This window comes from Dermochelys coriacea, chromosome 9 (assembly GCF_009764565.3).
Source record: "Dermochelys coriacea isolate rDerCor1 chromosome 9, rDerCor1.pri.v4, whole genome shotgun sequence".
NCBI lineage: Eukaryota > Metazoa > Chordata > Testudines > Dermochelyidae > Dermochelys > Dermochelys coriacea.
In genome coordinates, this window is record NC_050076.1 from 80,670,345 (window position 1) to 80,692,171 (window position 21,827).

Sequence of the window (21,827 nt, forward strand, 5' to 3'; positions counted from 1 at the left end):
ATTGATTTTCAGTCCCACATTGCTTTTGTTTACCAGGCAGGCTATTAACACTGTCTTGAGTTCTATCAGTAGGCCTTTTATTTGTGCAAATTCAGTCTGTCTCTTTTTCACCTTTCCCCATCAACAGTCATTCTTATATATTGTGATGTGTTATTAACTTTTACTTACTTCTTAGAGTTGAGCTCAGAATTAGACCAAATGCATAGGCCCAATTATTAAAAAAAGCACCACCACGATTCTATTATTTGTTTGGTGCTGACTTTGTGCCTTGTACAGCATCATGCACAATATGATTACAGGCCCTACCATCAAGATCTTATAATTTAATAAATAGAATGAAGGACTTGGAATATGCTGAGAAGCCCAAAGGAAGGAAGAATTTGGAGCCTTTTAAAAACATTGTACACACGCAATGAGCTATCTATAATATTGAAGAGGTGAGTGTTCAGGAAGGTGATGTATAGATCAGTGGTTTTCAGCCTATGCTCCTTGGTCTCCTGGGGGTCCAAAGAGGTCTGCAGCTCCATTTGAAATTTTTGTAGGGGTCTGCAAATGAAAAAAAAAGTTGAAAACCACTGGTCTAGATGAACTAGTATGGAAAAGGCATTGCAGGCTTTTGGGGCAGGGCAAGGTAGAAGGAGTTAGGTCTCAAAGGAAGGTGGGTGCCGCTGACCTGTTCAGTGTATGTATATATATATATATATATATATATATATAAAATGTGCTTGTGGTGGAAAACAGTGCCCCTCAAATAGACTCACTGACGCATTCTTCTCTTTCCTTCTATCACTTGCTTGTGTGTGATTGGGGTTGTTGCCCACAGGTAGGGGCTTCTCTGAATGTTGCCTGTAAACTCCAATGCTGAGATTTTTCAGAGACGTATAAGGAATTTGAATGCCCAATTCCCAGTTAATGTTAAAGGGAATTGGATATTCCAAATTCATAGGCAGCTTTTAAAGCCTCAGCCTAATGTTTCCATGCACACTAATACAGTCTCAGGCTAGTCTTTTGTTCAGGTTTTCTGGTTTTGATTTTGGTTTACTGGTTCTTCTAGAATCCCATGGCTCTTTGTACTGTCTATAATGTTCAATAAAAAGATCGCCGACTCACTAGTGCACAAAGAAGGGACATGCGTTAGCATCGGATGGTTGCTTCAGGATGATGACTGCTTTCTATGTAGTCAATAAAACAGGAACTTAATTAAATCTAGTTTGTGATTTGCTGTGTTAGTTAATGCTAGCGAAAACTGCTGGATTAACAGGACTGCAAATGGATGTCCCAAATCTAGCTCCTGGTATATCACATGCAGCAGCACTGAAAGCTACTCCCATAGCTCCTCCCCATCCCTTTTTGTCTATAGGTAATACTGGAGTTCAGTCTCCATGGTCCATTCACTCATTGGCCTCCCCGATTAGCCTCAGTAACTTCTTCACCCACGTAGACACACAGCACATCTATCTTTTCATACACACAAAGAAGCCCCACCCCAAAAAAAAAGGGCAATAGTGAAGTCTATGGTGGCCTTCCTGGAGTCTCTGCCACTTCTCAGGTTTATTTATTTTGATTGCCTGATTTGTATGTGTTAGGGTTTTTTCAACAGCAGGGTGGTGGGAGTCTTTTAGGTAGATGGATGTATCACAGTTTTGACCCTTACACAGGTAACAAGGCTTTTACAAAGGGGGAAGTAGTTTCTATACAGGGACACCTGCCAACCAGAAATTGGCCTGATGGGGCTTGTCTATAGTGGTGAGGTAATGGGCTCTACAGTGCTGTGATTTCTAAAGCATACTAATGGGTTGCATATTAATCAGTCCACGTAAACCATACTGATGCACACTAAGGCTATGGCTACCCTGCACTTTTGTCGTTAAAACTTTTGTCTGTCAGGGGTATGAAAAACACCCCCTGAACTACAAGTGGTAATGATAAAAAGCGCCGGTGTGGACAATGCTTTGTCGGTGGAAGATGCTCTCCCATCGACAAAGCTACTGACCCTCATTGGTGGGTGGTTTTATTTTGTCAGCAGGAGAGCTCTCTCTTGCCAACAAAGAGTGGCTACACAGCATGCCTTACACTGGCAAGGCTTTAGCTGCACAGCTGTGCCACTGTCAACTGCGTAGTGCAGACATAGCCTATGTGTTCCCTACTGTGCTTTAGTATAGTACTATTTCAAACTGCACTGCATTAAAGTGCATCAGCAGAGGGTCTACACAGACCAGTTAATGCACAACATGCTAGTGCACTTTAGAAATCACATCCCCATACAGTACATTACCTCACTGTGTAGACAAGCCCTTAGTCCCACAACTCATTTTGCCTCAGACACTAAAAAAAATCAGATGGTAACAGCTGACTCAAATTCATACAGAAATGCAACATAGATATCAGAGTACAACAGTCAACACCCACAGTCTACTCTGCCAGTGTCCATGACCCAGCTGGTCTGGAGTTATGACTTGCTGGCATGTGGTCTCTCCCCTACTAGGACGTAGCTTTTAGTCTTTCAGTCTGGGAATGCAAAAAAACCCTAAAAACAGCCCTCGTCCTTCTTCTCTGAAATTCAGTTCCCTTTCATTCTGTTTCCTGATAATACAAATCTCTGACCCTCCACTGCAGTCCTACTGGCATTTTGCTAGATAAGGGTGCCCCAGACGAAGCCAAGGAAAGAGGAGAAGTTCATTGGGTATCTAAGGCATTGGAAGTGGAGAAGGTGAGGGTGAAAAACATGAAGGGGAGACACTGCAACCTTGCCCTTTTAACTCGGCTAGTACAAGCAAGCATAGCGTGCTTTGAACTTAAAGAGCTGCAGACATCTGGTGGAAAACTTGAACAAATAATCCATTAGGAAACACTTCTGCTTTAACGGCTGATATTTTCCCAACTGCAGTCATTTCCCCAGTGTTCTTTAGGCATTCTTACATCCACTTTTGCTTATGACTTTAACCTTGCAAAAAGCAAACACTAGGCTGAAGGATTGGGTTGAACTTTCTCCATTCTTCGCTCCTTAAGAAAGATCTAGCTGAGGTTGAAAAGTTCTAGAAAGGAACAAAGGTTAGAAGTCACAGGTCATATACACAACAGTAATGCTCTTACTCTAAAAGTTTGTAAGGTGCTCTAGGAAACCTCAGAATGAAAGATATTATGTTAGTCTATAAGGTGCCACAAGTACTCTTTTCTTTTTTGCGAATACAGACTAACACGGCTGCTACTCTGAAACCTATATAAGTATGTAGACAGTACTGTATATCAACGAAGTATTTCACCCACTGAATTAACTGAAATTCCATGTGGCATTAATTCCTGAGGTTAGTGTATTTATCTTATGACTGTCATCAGTTTCTAAAAAAAGTTATATGAGGTAAGAATGCACAGAACAGTATCACCCAGGATGGGATACTAAGCGACTCTGCTACAAGAGCTGGATGAAATTTGAATAGTCTAGTCACAAAGGGGATGGGAGAGAAGTTTCAGATAGAAAAGAAAAAATTGAAAAAAATGTATACCTTTTGGTTCCAACAGTTTTGAAAGAAAATGTTTTTTGACTTTTCATTTTGAAGTTTACAGGATTTTTTTTTTTAAAAAAAGGAGAGGCTGAAAGGCACCCATTAATGAAACAATGAAAAAACCCACAAATGTTTCAGGACAAATAAAATGTTTTGTTCAACTCAAAATTATATATGCAATTTTTTGGTTCAGTCACAGTCCCCAAAAAGTCACTTATTCACTTAGCTGTATCTGCTACAGATGAAAATGGACATGATAATAGCGTCTTTTTTTAAGTGCTGATCTGCTCTGAAATATGACAGTATAACTTCTTACTCAGATAGGACAGTCACAGGGAGCCTGAGACATATCTTCTCCTTTTAGTGAAAAAAGAAAAATCTTTATTAGTGTTTACTCAGGATCTGATCCTGCCTTTTTGAAGTCAACGGGGGCTGGAAGAGATCCTGTGTTCCAGATATAGGGCCAAACTACAACATCTGTGCAATTGCATCAAAGGCAATGGGGGTAGCACAAATGTCACTGTGGACATGATTTGGACATACAAGTCATCACACTGGGCAAATATGACTGATTTTTTTTAATAGAATTACATTAGTGTAACAGCTAGTGTTTCATGTTTAATAATGCATTTGTTCAAGCATATCATGACATTTTACTTGCACAATTCTATATTGGGCACAATAACATGATTGAAGACTTGGCTGAAAAGCCAAACAAAAATCACAAATCATAATGAGTTGGGGGAGGTGTTCAGCAGGTTACCACCGTTATTGGCACTCTTGTTTAAAGCCTCATTAATGGGCATGAAGACAAGGGGTATAAGCAGATAAACAGAATCTTAATGGCATTTGTGGTTGGCACTAAGTTCAGAGGCACTGTAAATAACTAGTGAGGACAGAAAAACAATACAAAGGAACCTAGAGAGATGAGAACCATGGGCAGAAAAAGGGCAAAGTGACTCAGTTTGGAAAATTTCAAGTTAATATGTTTGGGAGAAATCGGGTGGAAGACAAATGTTGAGAGGCAGTGTGGTGCAGTGGCCAGAACACTGGACTTAAAAATTTGGATTCAGTTCTCAGCTTGGTCTCTGACCTGTGTGACCTTGGGCCAGTCACGCCGTTTTTATTTTTCCTTCCACTTTTGTCTGTCTTTTTTATTTAAACTGTAAGCTCTTCAGAGCAGGGCGTTTCTCACGAAGCATTTGTGCAGTGCCTAGCACAATGGGGCCTAGGCTCTCTTTTGGGGACTCTACTCATTACCATAATATTAATATCTCATGGAAGGGAGAAATCTAGAAAGCAGTAAGACTGAAACGTAGGAATGATAATGCTCAGGGAAGCAGAGGTCCACGTGAGATAATTCCTGGTATCCTCCATTTAGTTCAGGCCACCTCAGTGCCAGAGAGATTGACAGACTGGATGGAGTTCAATACAAGTGATCCAGGAACTGGAAGTACTGACTTACAAAGACAGCTAAGAACTAAATCCACCTCTGTTGCCTAATCAGCTATTATGAAGTGGCCTACATTCTAACCAGTTCTGAAGAGGATGGGTCATGGGGGGGGGGGGCACACCAAGGAGAGGGACAAGACATTCAACTACCATATGAGGGAGTAGGAGTAAAGGGATGAAGTTGAAAGAAGGTAAAGTAAGGCTGGATGTCAGGAAGCACATCTGGACAATGTAACCCGTGGAATGTTCTCCCAAGGGCCAATTCACACACATCCAGTTCCCTCAGTGGAAGCCCTCAGTTGAAGCCCCCTTCTAGGCTTATAATTAAAGCTGCATATTGTGCGTATCTTTAAGAGAAAGATACTGTTCTGCTCTGCTGGGTCATGTGCAGGCAGAAGTTGTGGGGAGACATGGCAAAGGGCAGCACTGAACGGGTTGGGGAGTGGGTCTGGGATAGTTAGTAAAACCGTGTCTTGTGGGGTGATAGAGAATGGAGTGGGCAAAGGGCTAAGAGCCTGGATAAATGTTAGCAGATCAATAAGAGCATGAAGCAGACAGAGAGTAAAGCCTGAGGCTAAAGAAAATGAATTCTGTGTTTGAGATCATGGGATCTTCAAAACCAGACTCAGAAATGAGAACAAAATTTTCCCAAAGACTTCTCTGTGAGCAGCAGAACTGGACAGCTATTCTGGCTGCTGTTTCAAAGCAGGGATTCAATGCCCTCTCCTGGGCAAAAGGCAGCTTGTGTGCCAAAACCCTTGAACAGTTAAAATCATGGCTGTTTTTAAAATCATTAAAAAAATCCCTGATTCCCTTGACAGCCATGGGAAAAAACAGATGAGTCTGAGTCACAAAGATCCAATTCCAAATCAGATTTGGATCTCAACTTCTGTAAAGTTCTTGAGGGTTTAGGTCCTATTTCCTATTTGTGCCCATCTCTACAAGTGTGCATCTTCACCTATTCATAATTCAAATTCAACTAGGTGTCATGGCCAAAACTGTGCTATTAGAATGAGCTGTTCCTCTGGGACAGTGGATACTCTCACATGCAAGAGTGAAGATGGGATGTTGCTAGAAAGGAGGATTAAGAGGCTATTTTGTAGCATACATAGGTCACCCTCTGCTGGAGAAGAGGTAAAACAACATCTGGGAGCTAATTTAGGGATGAAGTAAATTTAGAGGTGATGTCTTCTAACGTGGAGACTAACAGATCATAAACAAGTTCTCCCATCAACACAACCATAGAAGTGCAGGACTGGAAGGGACCTCATTAGATCATCTAGTCCAGTTCCTTGCACTCAAGGCAGAACTAAGAAAGACCTAGATCATCCCTGATAGGTGTTTAGAGGTTTTTAAGAACAAGTTAGACAATGACTGAGATTCCACACCTTTCCTAGGCAATATGTTCCAGTGTTTAACTACTCTGACAGTTAGGAAGTTTTTCCTAATGTCCAACCTAAACCTCACTTGCTGCAATTTAAACCCATTGCTTCTTGTCCTATCCTCTGAGGTCAACGAGAACAGTTTGTCACCCTCCTCCTTGTAACAAACTTTTATGTACTTGAAAACTGTTATCATGTCCCCTCTCAGTCTTCTCTTCTCCAGACTAAACAAACCTAGTTCTCTTCAATGTTTCATCCAAGATCATGTTTTCTAGACCTTTCATCATTTTTGTTGCTCTCCTCTGGACTTTGTCCAGTTTCTCCTGAAACTTCTCTTTCTCCTTCCTGAAATGTGGCACCCAGAACTGGACACAATACTCCAGCTGAGGCCTTATCAGCACGGAGTAGAGCGGAAGATTTACTTCTCCTGTCTTGCTTACAATACTCCTGCTAATACATCCCAGAATGATATTCACTTTTTTTTTGCGGCAACAGTGTTTCACTGTTGACTCATTTAGCTTGTGATCCACCATGACCCCCAGATCCCTTTCTGTAGTACTCCTTCTTAGGCAGTCATTTCCCATTTCATGTGTACAACTGATTGTTCCTTCCAAAGTGGAGTACTTTGGATTTGTCCTTACTGAATTTCATCCTATTTATTTCTGGATAAACTGGAGAAAGTCTGATCATTTTGAATTTTAATCATATCCTCCAAAGCACTTGCAACCCCTCCCAACATCCACAAACTTTATAAGTTTGCTCTCTATGCCATTATCTAAATCACTGATGAAGACATTGTCCAGAACTGGACCCAGGAGTGAGCCTATGTTGGATTGGTTGTTGGACAGGTTTAAGCTAATTGTGCAGTTAGTTGTCACTGTGTCTCATTTTGTAACACTCACTTCTAGGCTAGCAAGTCCCATAGCAAAACTAGAGCACATGCCAACTTCTGACATAGCAGTGTGTGCAGTGTCTTGGGGAAAATCCCGTCTCAGTTCCGGACCAGGACTTTGGAATAACACAAGAAGCAAGCAGGCCAAAAGGGTATACATGAGTTTCGTGCCCTTGCAAATAGGCAACAATCTAAATTTGTCCACATGGAATCACTAGCTGTGTATGTGGAGGAGTCACAGCTAACATGAGGTAATTATATGAAAAGCTCAACTGAAACAATGACAGGTTTCATAGTAGCAGCCGTGTTAGTCTGTATCTGCAAAAAGAAAAAAGGAGTACTTGTGGCACCTTAGAGACTAAAATTTATTTGAGCATAAGCTTTCATGAGCTACAGCTCACTTCATCGGATGCATTCAGTGGAAAAATACAGTAGGGAGATTTATATACATAGAGAACATGAAACAATGGGTGTTATCATACACACTGTAAGGAGAGTGATCAGGTAAGGTGAGCTATTACCAGCAGGAGAGCGGGGGTGGGGTGGGGACCCTTTGTAGTGATAATCGAGGTGGGCCATTTCCAGCAGATGACAACATCAACAATTATAACATTCAAAAACCAGTCAGAGAACACTTCAATCTCTTTGGTCACTCGATTACAGACCTAAAAGTGGCAATTCTTCAACAAAAAAAAAAATTCAAAAACAGACTCCAATGAGAAACTGCTGAATTGGAATTAATTTGCAAACTGGATACAAATAACTTAGGCTTGAATAAAGACTGGGAGTGGATGGGTCATTACACAAAGTAAAACTATTTCCCCATGTTTATCCCCCCTCCCCGCCCCGCACTGTTCCTCAGATGTTCTTGACAACTGCTGGAAATGGCCCACCTTGATCATCACTACAAAAGGTTCCCCCCCCACCCCCACTCTCCTGCTGGTAATAGCTCATCTTACCTGATCACTCTCCTTACAGTGTGTATGGTAACACCCATTGTTTCATGTTCTCTATGTATATAAATCTCCCCACTGTATTTTCCACTGAATGCATCTCATGAAGTGAGCTGTAGCTCACGAAAGCTTATGCTCAAATAAATTTGTTAGTTTCTAAGGTGCCACAAGTACTCCTTTTTTTTCCAATTGAAATAGTGACTCAGGGACAGAAACCACAGCCACTGAGGTAGGATGGATACATACAGTAAATGCTGTGACATCTGACTAATGAATCAATTCTGCCAAACACTCTCTAATCCAAGGCATTAGAAACTGAGAGGACATCGAGTCAACTTCCACACGGGGGATACAATTCACCTTGAAGCCTTACCACACAGGTAAAACCTATTCCACATCAGGAAACTGAGGCAGAAGGACTAATGTGCCCAGAAAAGCTCGATGTTTAACAAAAGGGGGCCTCATCCCCTAGGTTTCTCCTATTGTGGGAGTTAAAGAAAAACTAAAACAAAGCAACAAGGCAAGATCTGAATCCGTGTCCGTGTGCACCTACTAAACAAAGAAATAAGACCTGAAACATCACCACCTCACTATGGATCAGATGAGCTAAATGGATCCCAGTTTTTTTTTGCAGCAGAGTACCACTGAACAGAGCTTCACCCGGAGTTCAGATCCATAACATTCAAGACACATGAATTCCTGCATTGCTATAAATGATTTTAGAATCTCTCCAGCTGCATAGCTCTTTCAAAACACAATCTGTGAAGTCTTAGGGCCATCAGGAGTTCTAAAGACCACAGCGCACAGGAAAACATCTGAAGAGCATAATTCTCACCTCATAGCCATGTTACTTCATGAACACAACATCACACTAAGTGCACAGTGGGTACGAGAAGGGATTTTTCAGGGATAGTTTTGTACTATCACACAGGCAACCTCAGCCATACAAAAGGTAACCACACAGAAGTACAAAGCTTGGTAGACCTAATGGACTTCTGTGACTGTTGTGTCCCACATTTGGTAAGTATCACACACCTTATTTGACCGCGCTCTAGCGATGATGAGCACTGACCATGAGCAGGATCACACACTACACTCAGAGTCTTGTACTAGCGAGACTTATGGTCAGTCATCAATCCATAGAGCTTGGGCATGATGCTCTAGTACAAAAACTTTCACAATTATTTAAATAGTTGCCCAGGGAAGAACAGACCTGCAGTCTGTCATAGAAACTGCAGAAGCTCATGTAAACGTCTTGACCTATGCCATCTGTAAAGCAATGACTCAATAACAGTTATGAACTGCCACTGTGTCAGACAGCTGGCTGGATGCATTCTGTCATTCAAATGATGCAAGACAAGTATCAGCACAGGTCAATTACATCAGACTCTGGAATCACAGGAGACATGCTGCTCTACACAAAGATGAAATCATGCTTGCTCTTCTGTACTACAGGACTTGTTCTCCTTTGCTCCCTGTGAGGACCATCTTCCTGAGCCAAATCAGTGTATTGTAAAAAGCAAATAGCTACTGTGAGGAAAGACTGGATTCTGTGGACTGACAATTTAACAGAACTCCATATAAAATCCTGCCAATCTGCTGTCACTGACAGTTAAACTTCTCTATTACATGTTGACTGGACATTAGTGAGGACTTCTGTGATTTCTTCAGTGAAAGACTTCTACAGGCTGTCAGTCTGCCTGGCTGTTAATCTAACAAGATATACATAGTGACCCAGAGATAGCACCCCAAAATACAAAATTTCAAAACACATTCAAAATCAAATTCACACATCAGTGACACCAAGGGCTACTTCCTAACCCATCAAAAAGAAAATAAGCAACCCCCAGCTATCTCCAGCCCATCATTAAAAAGCCTGTGGAAATAGAATAGCTTTGCAACATGCCTGGAAGATCAACAAACTCAAGTTGTATTGAAATGAAACTCAGAAATATTCTGTTGGTTCAATAAACTATGCAAGCATTGTCAATAAGTAAAAAGATCAGAACCACTGTGAAACTAAGACCCTTTCTAGTCATACCTGAAGGCTCTCCAGATGAAAGTTAAAGATCCCATGGTAACTTTTGGAAAATGTTGAGGATCAGTTCAGTATTCGCAGTATACTTCAAGAGCTCCTATTGGAGGAGCTAGGCCCCTAGAAGTTAGTGGGGGGAACAACCTGTGTGACCACTGCAGATTAGTGGCTGCCTCACAGAGCCCTGTGTTGGCCTCATGCAGCCCTGCACACAGACCCTCATCTCAGTTTCCATTCCTGGATCCACCAAATCAGTGGCTCTCATCCTTTCCAGACTATTATACCCTTTTCAGGAGTCTGATTTGTTTTGCATACCCCCAAGTTTCACCTCACTTAAAAACTACTTTCTCACACAATCAGACATAAAAATACAAAACTGTCCCAGCACATTAGTACTGAAAAATTGCTCACTTTCTCATTTTTACTGCATAATTATAAAATAAATCAACTGGAATATAAATATTGTATTTACATTTCAGTGTACAATATATAGAGCAGTATAAACAAGTCTAGGTCTGTATGAAATTTTAGTTTGTATTGTCTTCACTAGTGCTTTTTATGTAGCCTGTTGTAAAACCAGACAAATATCTAGATGAGTTCATGTACCCTCTGGAAAACATACCCCTGATTGAGAACCACTGCCCCAAATAAATTGCACACAGTTTTTCCAGTCCAGTCACAACAACCCTCCTTAGGGTCTGCTTTAACAACTTAAAGTTCAAACCTAAACACAAATGCCTTCCCTTCAGCCTTCAGCTGGGTACAGCCCAAACTCCCTTGGTCTAGCCAGAGTCCTTATTGTCTCGGTAGGCTATTCCCAGCCCTTTTTAGCTGGAGCAATTCCTCTGGTCCCAGGGCCTTCTCTGCAGGAGCCTCACTCAGTCTCTGAGATCTCAGCACAATCTCCTGAGCTTCCCCCTTACTGCAGCCACATTCTGCTCTTTATAGGAAATCGCTCGACTCCTCTCGGGTGGGGCTTATTCTGTAGTCAGGGTTGGCTTGGCCCCAGGCTCTCCAGCGCCGGGGCAAGCTACCGAGTTACAATCACTTTAGTCCATTCCCTCTGGGTAGGGTGACCAGATGTCCTGGTTTTATGGAACAGTCCCAATTTTGGTGCTATTTCTTAAATAGGCACCTATTACACCCCATCCCCTGTCCCGATTTTTTACACTTGCTAACTGGTCACCTTATCTCTAGGGACCACAGCAGAATTATTTGCTACAGTGTATTCTCGAGCGCTTGGTCCATTCTAATCCCTTTACTGCTTTCTAGTATAAGGTCTATCCAAGAAACATTTTCTTGCCATGCAGACAAATGGGCCTGGTCCCTCTTGATGTCCCAATTTTTTAAAATGAATTGTAATGTGCAAGGGAAGATGCACCTTCAGATCCCTGACCAGAACTTTGGAATAACCAAAGGAAAACCCAAACCCAGATAATACATCCCACATTTTATACTGAGGCAGAGTGCATTCTGGGGCAGAATTTGGGGATTTTAGTGAGGGTTGTGTGAATACAGATGCAGTACTCATGACCAAGAAATCTCAAAGTTTATACACCTGACTGTTGTCTCACTGCCTTGATTAAGGCAGCTCCCTCTAATCGGGAACATAACAAGGATCTTACATAGATAAAAATCTATTAATTCAGGTGCATCCCCTAGAGCAGTAAAGAGTTAAAGGAATTAGTATCAGAATTAGTTATGATTAAAGCCACAATCCAGTGAATTTTTCAAGGTAATACTGTTGTGCCATAACAACTCAAAAGCTTGAACCATTAGATTTCTGTTATATCACAGACCCTGAAAGTTTAGCTTCCCCATTCGTTTTTTTTTTATCAGACCACTATTAGTTTAAGGTTGAGTTACAAATTGATTGCTTTCTTTAGCTTGACATTAATTCACTTTCCATCAGTATGCACAAGTCCCTCAATCATGTACCAGTCAAGTTGTAGCTTATGCCATGCAACATGGAGTCCACTCACCATCGGAGCGCTCCTCCTGGTTGCTCTGGGGATTAGCCGGTTGCAGGTCTAATGCCCCCTTCTATCAGCTCTTCACCCCATTGTCTACTCCTTTCTCTGGGACTCAGGGTGCTCCTTCTTCATAACTCAGCCCTCCAGCCAGGTCACTATAGTCCTCCCTTCCTGAGGGTCACAAAGTCTCCCTGGACAACCATCCTAGGCCATCTGCACTCCACTGCCTAGTCCATGACATTTCCTCAGTAGCTGGTGGGGAACCTCAGCTCTTCCACTACTCCAAGCGCCAGTCCAGGGACCCTATACCTGCAATTGTGGTCCGCTTTCTCTCAACACTGGTTACTCTTTCTCTGGACTTCTTCCTACTTCTCAGCTCTACCTTCTGGCTCCCCAACTCTGTGGGTTTGCCAGCCCAAATGCCCTCCACTGAGGCAGAAATTGCAGGCTACTTGGCACTGTAGTCTCCAAACACATCTCCCTTCTCTCACCTTCCTGGCTGTACCCTAGCACCCCACCCCCGCACTTCCTTCTCAGCTGGACTCCATCAGCATTCAGGAGATTACTTAGGCCACCTATTTCCTTTCAGTTCTGACCTATCTGGTTAATTGGCCCCATCTCAGCCTCATTAACCCCTTCTAGACTGGTGTGAGCGCAAACCAGAGGGGTAGCCAGGGTTGGGCCTGGCCTTTCCTGGCCTGGCCTGGCCAGGCTGGGCTGGGCTGTGGTCTGCCCACTTAGCATCCAGGCCCACCCAAATCTGAGCAGGGATGTAGTGCTGCCACAGCAGCCCAGAGCATCACTTGAGCACCTGAAATCCAGGATGGAGTGTGGGCAGGGATCCCTGGGAAGGGGTGAGTTGTCCCAGGCTGGGGGTGTGCCTTGTGGGGGTGGGTCTGGGCAGGACTAGTGCTGGGGCCAGAGTGGAGCCAGGCCCGGTGACTAGGAGGATGAGTGGGATGGGCATGGACAGGCCTCCACAGACTGGGGCAGCAGCGCACGGTGCAGGATGCACAGACACAGCGGCGCCAGCAGGACAGAGGGACATGGCCGGCTTGGTGGACAGGCACCAAGCCGGATTCAGAAGGGGTGGGCAGAGCTTGACCGCCGGCGGGGTCCCCCTCCGCCTTATGGGTGTGCCCCATAGCCTGTGCACCCTGGGCAGCCTTGTCTTCTGGTGTCTGAGAGCGGTAAGGGCCAGTTGGAGGAGGAGGGGGGAGGCTGCCCCCGATCATTCCCGCCCCCCTCCCCAGGCCCCCAGTTCCCTCCTGTGCCCCCTCCCCCAGGCCTCTGATCCTCTCGCACTCCTGATCCCTCCTGCACCCCCCAATCCTTTCTGTGCCCCCAATATCTCCTGTGCCCTGGTCCTGTCCCTGTACCCCCAGTGCTAGGCTCTGCTATGCCCCCCAGTTCTGCTGCTTCACTCATGTCCCACGCCCCCCTGGGTCCTCCTGCCTCTTCCCCCCAGCTATGGCCCTTGGCCACTACCCTTCCCAAACCAGCCTCTTCCTGCCCCTCCCCAGTTTTGTCTCCCCGCTCTCGATAAACTTTCCCTCTTCCCAAGATGGCGAGGCTCAGGGAACCTGTTTCGCTGGCTGGATACCCTGCTGGGGGAAGGAGGACGTAGCCTTCAGACTCTGCTCAACTGAAGTGGGGGTCAGTGCCTATTATCCCCCCTCTGCTCTAAGGAATGTGGGAATTTCAGCCCAAAGGGGCGGGAACCTCTTTTACCCCAGCAACTACTCACACTGGCACATGCGAGTGGGGTCCTGGCCTCATGTACATGCCCAGCTCATCAGGTGAAGCCCTGTGTCTGGGGGGACCAGAGCTAGGAAGAGGGCGAGGAGTCAGGGGGGAATCTGAGCTAACACAGTCTGTCATTGCCTGCCCACCCAAAAGTTGGGGCCCACCCAAATTTCCACTCCTAGTTACACCACTGAGGTGAACACCCCATCATATCAAGTAACTCAGGTGAAGGCCTGGAATATGCCTCAGTGTTAGCTTCAGATGTGTTATCTCAATCCTGAAAGCACCAGTGTAACTGCTGGCTGATGCAGGGTTATAATAATCAACTTAAATCAATCCTCCGATGCTACTCCACAATGCCCTACAAAGGCTATGTCTACACTAGCACTTTTGTCGGTAAAACTTTTGTCTGTTAGGGGTGTGAAAAAAACACCCCCTGACTGACATAAGTTTCACCGACAAAAGTGCTGGCAGGGACTGTGCTATGTTGGCAGAAGACGCTTTCCTGACGACATAGCTACTGCCACTCGTTGGGGGTAGTTTAATTATGCAGACAGGAGAGCTCTCTCCTGCCAGCATAGAGCAGCTACACGGCTGTAAGGTCCGGCTGTAAAGTCCGTAGTGTAGACAAAGCCAAAGTCACCTATCTGGCCATCAGCCCATTTCTTTCATCTCCCTCAGCAGAGGCCACACTCAGTGAAAGATGTACCTAATGCATGTGTGAATGCAAGTGGGGATACAAACCATTGTGTTAACTTTAATAGAGCTACAAAACATGAGATAAGAACAATCAGTCTAATTCTGTAGTCTAGATAAGGCCCTTGATGATGTTGATACCTAGCTCTTAGGGACCTTCGAATTGTGGAAGTAAATGCGAGGTTACGCAGGTGGTGTCTGAGAGAGAGCTTTGGATTCTTCAATGATGGGATGTTTTTCCGGGAAGAAGGATTGCTAAGAAGAGATGGGATCCACCTAATGAAGAGAGGGAAGAGTATCTTTGCAGGCAGGCTTGCTAACCTAGCGAGGAGGGCTTTAAACTAGGTTCGCCAGGGGACGGTGACCTAAGCCCTGAGGTAAGTGGGATACCGAGAGAAAACACAAGGACGAGGGTGCAACGGGTGGATAGAGAGGGGGTTCCTGATTCATACTGAGAAAGAAGGAAAATCGGCTAGTTATCTTAGGTGCATGTACATGAACGCAAGAAGCCTGGGAAACAAGCAGGCAGAATTGGAAGTCCTGGCACAGTCAAAGAACTATGAAGTGATTGGAATAACAGAGACTTGGTGGGGTAACTCACATGACTGGAGCACTGTCGTGGATGGGTATAAACTGTTCAGGAAGGACAGGCAGGGGAGGAAAGCTGGAGGAGTTGCACTGTATGTAAGAGAGCAGTATGATTGCTCAGAGCTCCAGTATGAAACTGGAGAAAAGCCTGCTGAGAGTCTTTGGGTTAAGTTTAGAACCGAGAGCAACAAGGGTGATGTCGTGGTGGGCGACTGCTATAAGCCACCGGACCAGGAGGATGAGGAGGAAGAGGCTTTCTTCAGACAATTAACTGAAGTTTCCAGAACACAGCCCTGGTTCTAATGGGGGACTTCAATCACCCTGACATCTGCTGGGAGAGCAACACAGCAGTACACAAACAATCCAGGAAGTTTTTGGAGAGCGTTGGGAACAACTTCCTGGTACAACTACTAGAGGAACCAACCAGGGACCGTTCTCCTTTTCACCTGCTGCTTACAAACAGGGAAGAATTGGTAGGGGAAGTAGAAGTGGGTGGCAACCTGGGCAGCAGTGACCATGAGATGGTTGAGTTTAGGATCCTCACAAAAGAAAGAAAGGAGAGCAGCAAAATACAGACTCTGGACTTCAGAAAAGCAGACTTTGACTCCCTTAGAGATCTGATGGCCAGGATCCCCTGGAAGGCTAATATGAGGGGGAAAGGAATCCAGGAAAGCTGACTGTATTTTAAAGAAGCCTTATTGAGTGCACAGGAACAAACCATCCCGATGTGCAGAAAGAACAACAAATATGGCAGGTGACCAGCTTGGCTTAACAATGAAATCTTTGGTGAGCTTAAACACAAAAAGGAGGCTTACAAGAAGTGGAAACTTGGACAACTGACTAGGGAGGAGTATAAAAATATTGCTCGAGCATGCCGGGGTGTAACCACAACACAACTGGAGTTGCAGTTAGCAAGGGATGTGAACGGTAACAAGAAAGGTTTCTACAGGTATGTTAGAACAAGAAAAAGGTCAGGGAAAGTGTGGGACCCTTAGTGAATGGGGAAGGCTACCCAGTGACAGATGTGGAAAAAGCTGAAGTACTCAATGCTCTTTTTGCCTCGGTTTTCACAGACAAGGGGCAACACAGTATGGGGAGGAGGTGAGCAGCCCTCAGTGATAATAGAACAGGTTAAAGGCTATTTAGAAAAGCTGAACATGCACAAGTCCATGGGTCCAGATTTAATGCATCCAAAGGTGCTGAGGGAATTGGCGGATGTGGTCGCAGAGCCATTGGCCATTATCTTTGAAAACTTGTGGCGATCGGGCAAGGTCCTGGACAACTGGTAAAGCCTCTCCTACGATAGTGCTTGGGGTGTGCTATAGACCTCCGGGATCTAATTTGGATATGGATAGAGCCCTTTTTAATGTCTGTAATAAAGTAAATACTAATGGAAACTGCGTGATCATGAGAGACTTTAACTTCCCAGATATAGACTGGAGGACCAGTGCTAATAATAAAAATAGGGCTCAGATTTTCCTAGATGCGATAGCTGATGGATTCCTTCATCAAGTAGTTGCTGAACCGACTAGAGGGGATGCCATTTTAGATTTAATTTTGGTGAGTAGCGAGGACCTCATAGAAGAAATGGTTGTAGGGGACAATCTTGGCTCAAGTGATCATGAGCTAATTCAGTTCAAACTAAATGGAAGGATTAACAAAAATAAATCTGCAACTAGGGTTTTTGATTTCAAAAGGGCTGACTTTCAAAAATTAAGGAAATTAGTTAGGGAAGTGGATTGGACTGAAGAACTTATGGATCTAAAGGTAGAGGAGGCCTGGGATTACTTTAAATCAAAGCTGCAGAAGCTATCGGAAGCCTGTATCCCAAGAAAGGGGAAAAAATTCATAGGAAGGAGTTGTAGACCAAGCTGGATGAGCAAACATCTTAGAGAGGTGATTAAGAAGAAGCAGAAAGCATACAGGGAGTGGAAGATGGGAGGGATCAGCAAGGAAAGCTACCTAATTGAGGTCAGAACATGTAGGGATAAAGTGAGACAGGCTAAAAGTCGAGTAGAGTTGGACCTTGCAAAGGGAATTAAAACCAATAGTAAAAGGTTCTATAGCCATATAAATAAGAAGAAAACTAAGAAAGAAGAAGTGGGGCCGCTTAACACTGAGGATGGAGTGGAGGTTAAAAATAATCTAGGTATGGCCCAATATCTAAATAAATACTTTGCCTCAGTCTTTAATAAGGCTAAAGAGGATCTTAGGGATAATGGTAGCATGACAAATGGGAATGAGGATATGGAGGTAGATATTACCATATCTGAGGTAGAAGCGAAACTCAAACAGCTTAATGGGACTAAATCGGGGGGCCCAGATAATCTTCCTCCAAGAATATTAAAGGAATTGGCACCTGAAATTGCAAGCCCATTAGCAAGAATTTTTAATTAATCTGTAAACTCAGGAATAGTACCGAATGATTGGAGAATTGCTAATATAGTTCCTATTTTTAAGAAAGGAAAAAAAAGTGATCCAGGTAACTACAGGCCAGTTAGTTTGACATCTGTAGTATGCAAGGTCCTGGAAAAAATTTTGAAGGAGAAATTAGTTAAGGACATTGAAGTCAATGGTAAATGGGATAAAATACAACATGATTTTACAAAAGGTAGATCGTGCCAAACCAACCTAATCTTTTTTGAAAAAGTAACAGATTTTTTAGATAAAGGAAATGCAGTGGATCTCATTTACCTAGATTTCAGTAAGGCATTTGATACCGTGCCACATGGGGAATTATTAGTTAAATTGGAGAAGATGGGGATCAATATGAACATCAAAAGGTAGATAAGGAATTGGTTAAAGGAGAGACTGCAACGGGTCCTACTGAAAGGCGAACTGTCAGGCTGGAGGGAGGTTACCAGTGGAGTTCCTCAGGGATCAGTTTTGGGACCAATCTTATTTAATCTTTTTATTACTGACCTTGGCACAAAAAGTGGGAGTGTGCTAATAAAGTTTGCAGATGATACAAAGCTGGGAGGTATTGCCAATTCGGAGAAGGATCGGGATATTATACAGGAGGATCTGGATGACCTTGTAAACTGGAGTAATAGTAATAGGATGAAATTTAATAGTGAGAAGTGTAAGGTTATGCATTTAGGGATTAATAACAAGAATTTTAGTTATAAGTTGGGGACGCATCAATTAGAAGTAACAGAAGAGGAGAAGGACCTTGGAGTATTGGTTGATCATAGGATGACTATGAGCTGCCAATGTGATATGGCTGTGAAAAAAGCTAATGCGGTTTTGGGATGCATCAGGAGAGACATTTCCAGTAGGGATAAGGAGGTTTTAGTACCATTATACAAGGCACTGGTGAGACCTCGCCTAGAATACTGTGTGCAGTTCTGGTCTCCCATGTTCAAAAAGGATGAATTCAAACTGGAACAGGTACAGAGAAGGGCTACTAGGATGATCCGAGGAATGGAAAACTTGTCTTATGAAAGGAGACTTAAGGAGCTTGGCTTGTTTAGCCTAACTAAAAGAAGGTTGAGGGGAGATATGATTGCTCTCTATAAATATATCAGAGGGATAAATACAGGAGAGGGAGAGGAATTATTTAAGCGCAGAACCAATGTGGACACAAGAACAAATGGATATAAACTGGCCATCAGGAAGTTTAGACTTGAAATCAGACGAAGGTTTTTAACCATCAGAGGAGTGAAGTTTTGGAATAGCCTTCCAAGGGAAGCAGTGGGGGCAAAAGATCTATCTGGTTTTAAGATTCTACTTGATAAGTTTATGGAGGAGATGGTATGATGGGATAATGGGATTTTGGTAAGTAATTGATCTTTAAATATTCAGGGTAAATAGCCTAATCCCCTGAGATGGGATATTAGATGGATGGGATCCGAGTTACCCAGGAAAGAATTTTCTGTAGTATCTGGCTGGTGAATCTTGCCCATATGCTCAGGGTTTAGCTGATTGCCATATTTGGGGTCGGAAAGGAATTTTCCTCCAGGGCAGATTGGAGAGGCCCTGGAGGTTTTTCGCCTTCCTCTGTAGCATGGGGCATGATTGACTTGAGGGAGGCTTCTCTGCTCCTTGAAGTCTTTAAACCATGATTTAAGGACTTCAATAACTCAGACATAGGTGAGGTTTTTCATAAGAGTGGGTGGGTGAGATTCTGTGGCCTGCGCTGTGCAGGAGGTCGGACTAGATGATCAGAATGGTCCCTTCTGACCTTATTATCTATGAATCTATGAATTGGGAAAGGGCAAATATAGTTCCCATCTTTAATAAAGGGAAGGAGAACCCAGGGAACTACAGACCATTAAGCCTCACCTCAGTCCCTGGAAAAATCATGGAGCAGGTCCTCAAGGAAACCATTTTGAGGTACTTCGAGGAGAGGAAAGTGATCAGGAACAGTCAACATGGATTCACCAAAGGCAAGTCATGCCTGATCAACCTGATTGCCTTCTATGATGAAATAACTGGCTCTGTGGATATGGGGAAAGCAGTGGATGTGATATAGCTGGACTTCAGCAAAGCTTTTGATATGGTCTCCCACAGTATTCTTGCCAACAAATTAAAAAAGTATGGATTGGATGAATGGACTATAAGGTGGATAGAAAGCTGGCTAGATTGTCGGGCTCAACGGGTAGTGATCAACAGCTCGATGTCTAGTTGGCAGCTGGTATAAAGTGGAGTGCCCCAGACGTTGGTCCTGGAGCTGGTTTTGTTCAACATCTTCATTAATGATCTGGATGATGGGATGGATTGCACCCTCAGCAAGTTCACAGATGGCACTAAATTGGGCCAAAAGAAATCGGATGAGATTCAACAAGGACAAGTGCAGAGTCCTGAACTTAGGACGGAAGAATCCCATGCACCTCTACAGACTGGGGACCGACTGGCTAAGCAGCAGTTCTTCAGAAAAGGACTTGGGGATTATAGTGGATGAGAAGCTGGATATGAGTCAGCAGTGTGCCCTTGTTGCCAAGAAGGCTAATGGCATATTGGGCTGTATTAGTAGAAGCATTGCCAGCAGATTGATGGAAGTGATTATTCCCCTCTATTCAGCACTGGTGAGGCCACATCTGGAGTACTGCGTCCATTTTTGGGTCCCCCACTACAGAAAGGATGTGGACAAATTGGAGGAAGTCCAGTGGAGGGCAACAAAAATGATCAGGGGGCAGGAGCCCATAATTTACAAGGAGAGGCTGAGGGAACTGGGCTTGTTTAGTCTGCAGAAGTGAAGAGTGAGGGGGGATTTGATAGCAGCCCTCAGCTACCTGAAGGGGGGTTCCAAAGAGGATGGAGCTCAGCTGTTCTCAGTGGTGACAGATGAAAGAACAAGAAGCAATAGTCTCAAGTTGCAGTTGGGGAGGTCTAGGTTGAATATTAGGAAAAACTATTTCACTAGGAGGGTGGTGAAGTACTGGAATGGGTTACCTAGGGAGTTGGTGGAATCTCCATCCTTAGAGGTTTTTAAGGCCTGGCTTGACAAAGCCCTGGCTGGGATGATTTAATTTGTGTTGGTCCTGCTTTGAGCAGGGGGTTGGACTAGAAGACCTCCTGAGGTCTCTTCCAATCCTAATCTTCTATGATTATTCCCATTTTACAGAAGGGAAAATTGAGGCAAAGAGAGGGGAACTGACTTGCCTAAGGTCACCCAGCAGGACAGTGAGAGAGCTGAAATAAAACCTCGGTCTCCTGTCTTCCAGTCCAGTGCTCTATCCAATAGACCATGCCAATATTTATTTTGTGTTGCAATGGCGCTAGGCAGTCCCATTGTGCTAGGCGCTGTACATATATAATTAGTGGGAGATTATAAGGCAGTACAAAGTACAAGGCAGACAAACGGTGAGAAAAATAAAGTTATTATCCCCATTTTACAGATGGGGCACTGAGGCATAGAGAATAAGAGACTTGCCCATTGTCATACAGGAAGTCTATGGCAGAGCTGAGAAATGAACCCAGATCTCCTGCATCCCAGTGCACTTGGGGACCACCTGACCGTCCTTCCAAAAACTCATTTAAAATGATCATGACCACCAATCCATATCAAATACATAGCAAAGTTCTTTATGCATCCAAACCCCTGTTTATCTGTATAACTTCCACATCCCCTGACTTAATAAATAATGTTTATGCTGTACTGTATTATGTTGCAGTGTTGTACTATTCTATTGCATGCTTAGCTATTGTCATATTGTACTATTGTGTGGCATTGTTTTATACAGTTGCATCAGGTTGTATTTAAATCAAATTTAAAATACTTCACTGGCACACCACACAATTGTTGCCAATGTGCAAAAAGTGGACAACAGTTAGGCAACTGGTATGCTGAAACCAGCGTAGCTTGCTGACCAATATCGTCTCTTTGTCGTCGCATATCTTCTCTGTGAAAGAAAAGTCTGCGGGGAAAATTGTTTCAGGCCATCAAAATGTTTTTTTCAACAAAACTGAAATGTTTCATCTTCCTTTTATTTTACATGTATATTATTGTATTATACTATATAATACAAAATTTTAAAAATCAATATGAAAAGTTGTTTCAAAAGGAAAAATGGAAATATTTTGTGCTGAAAATATACAAATAGGACCTTTCAACATTGTTGGAAAATTGCCCCCTTTATTTCTCCAAAACAAAATTTCAGCAAAA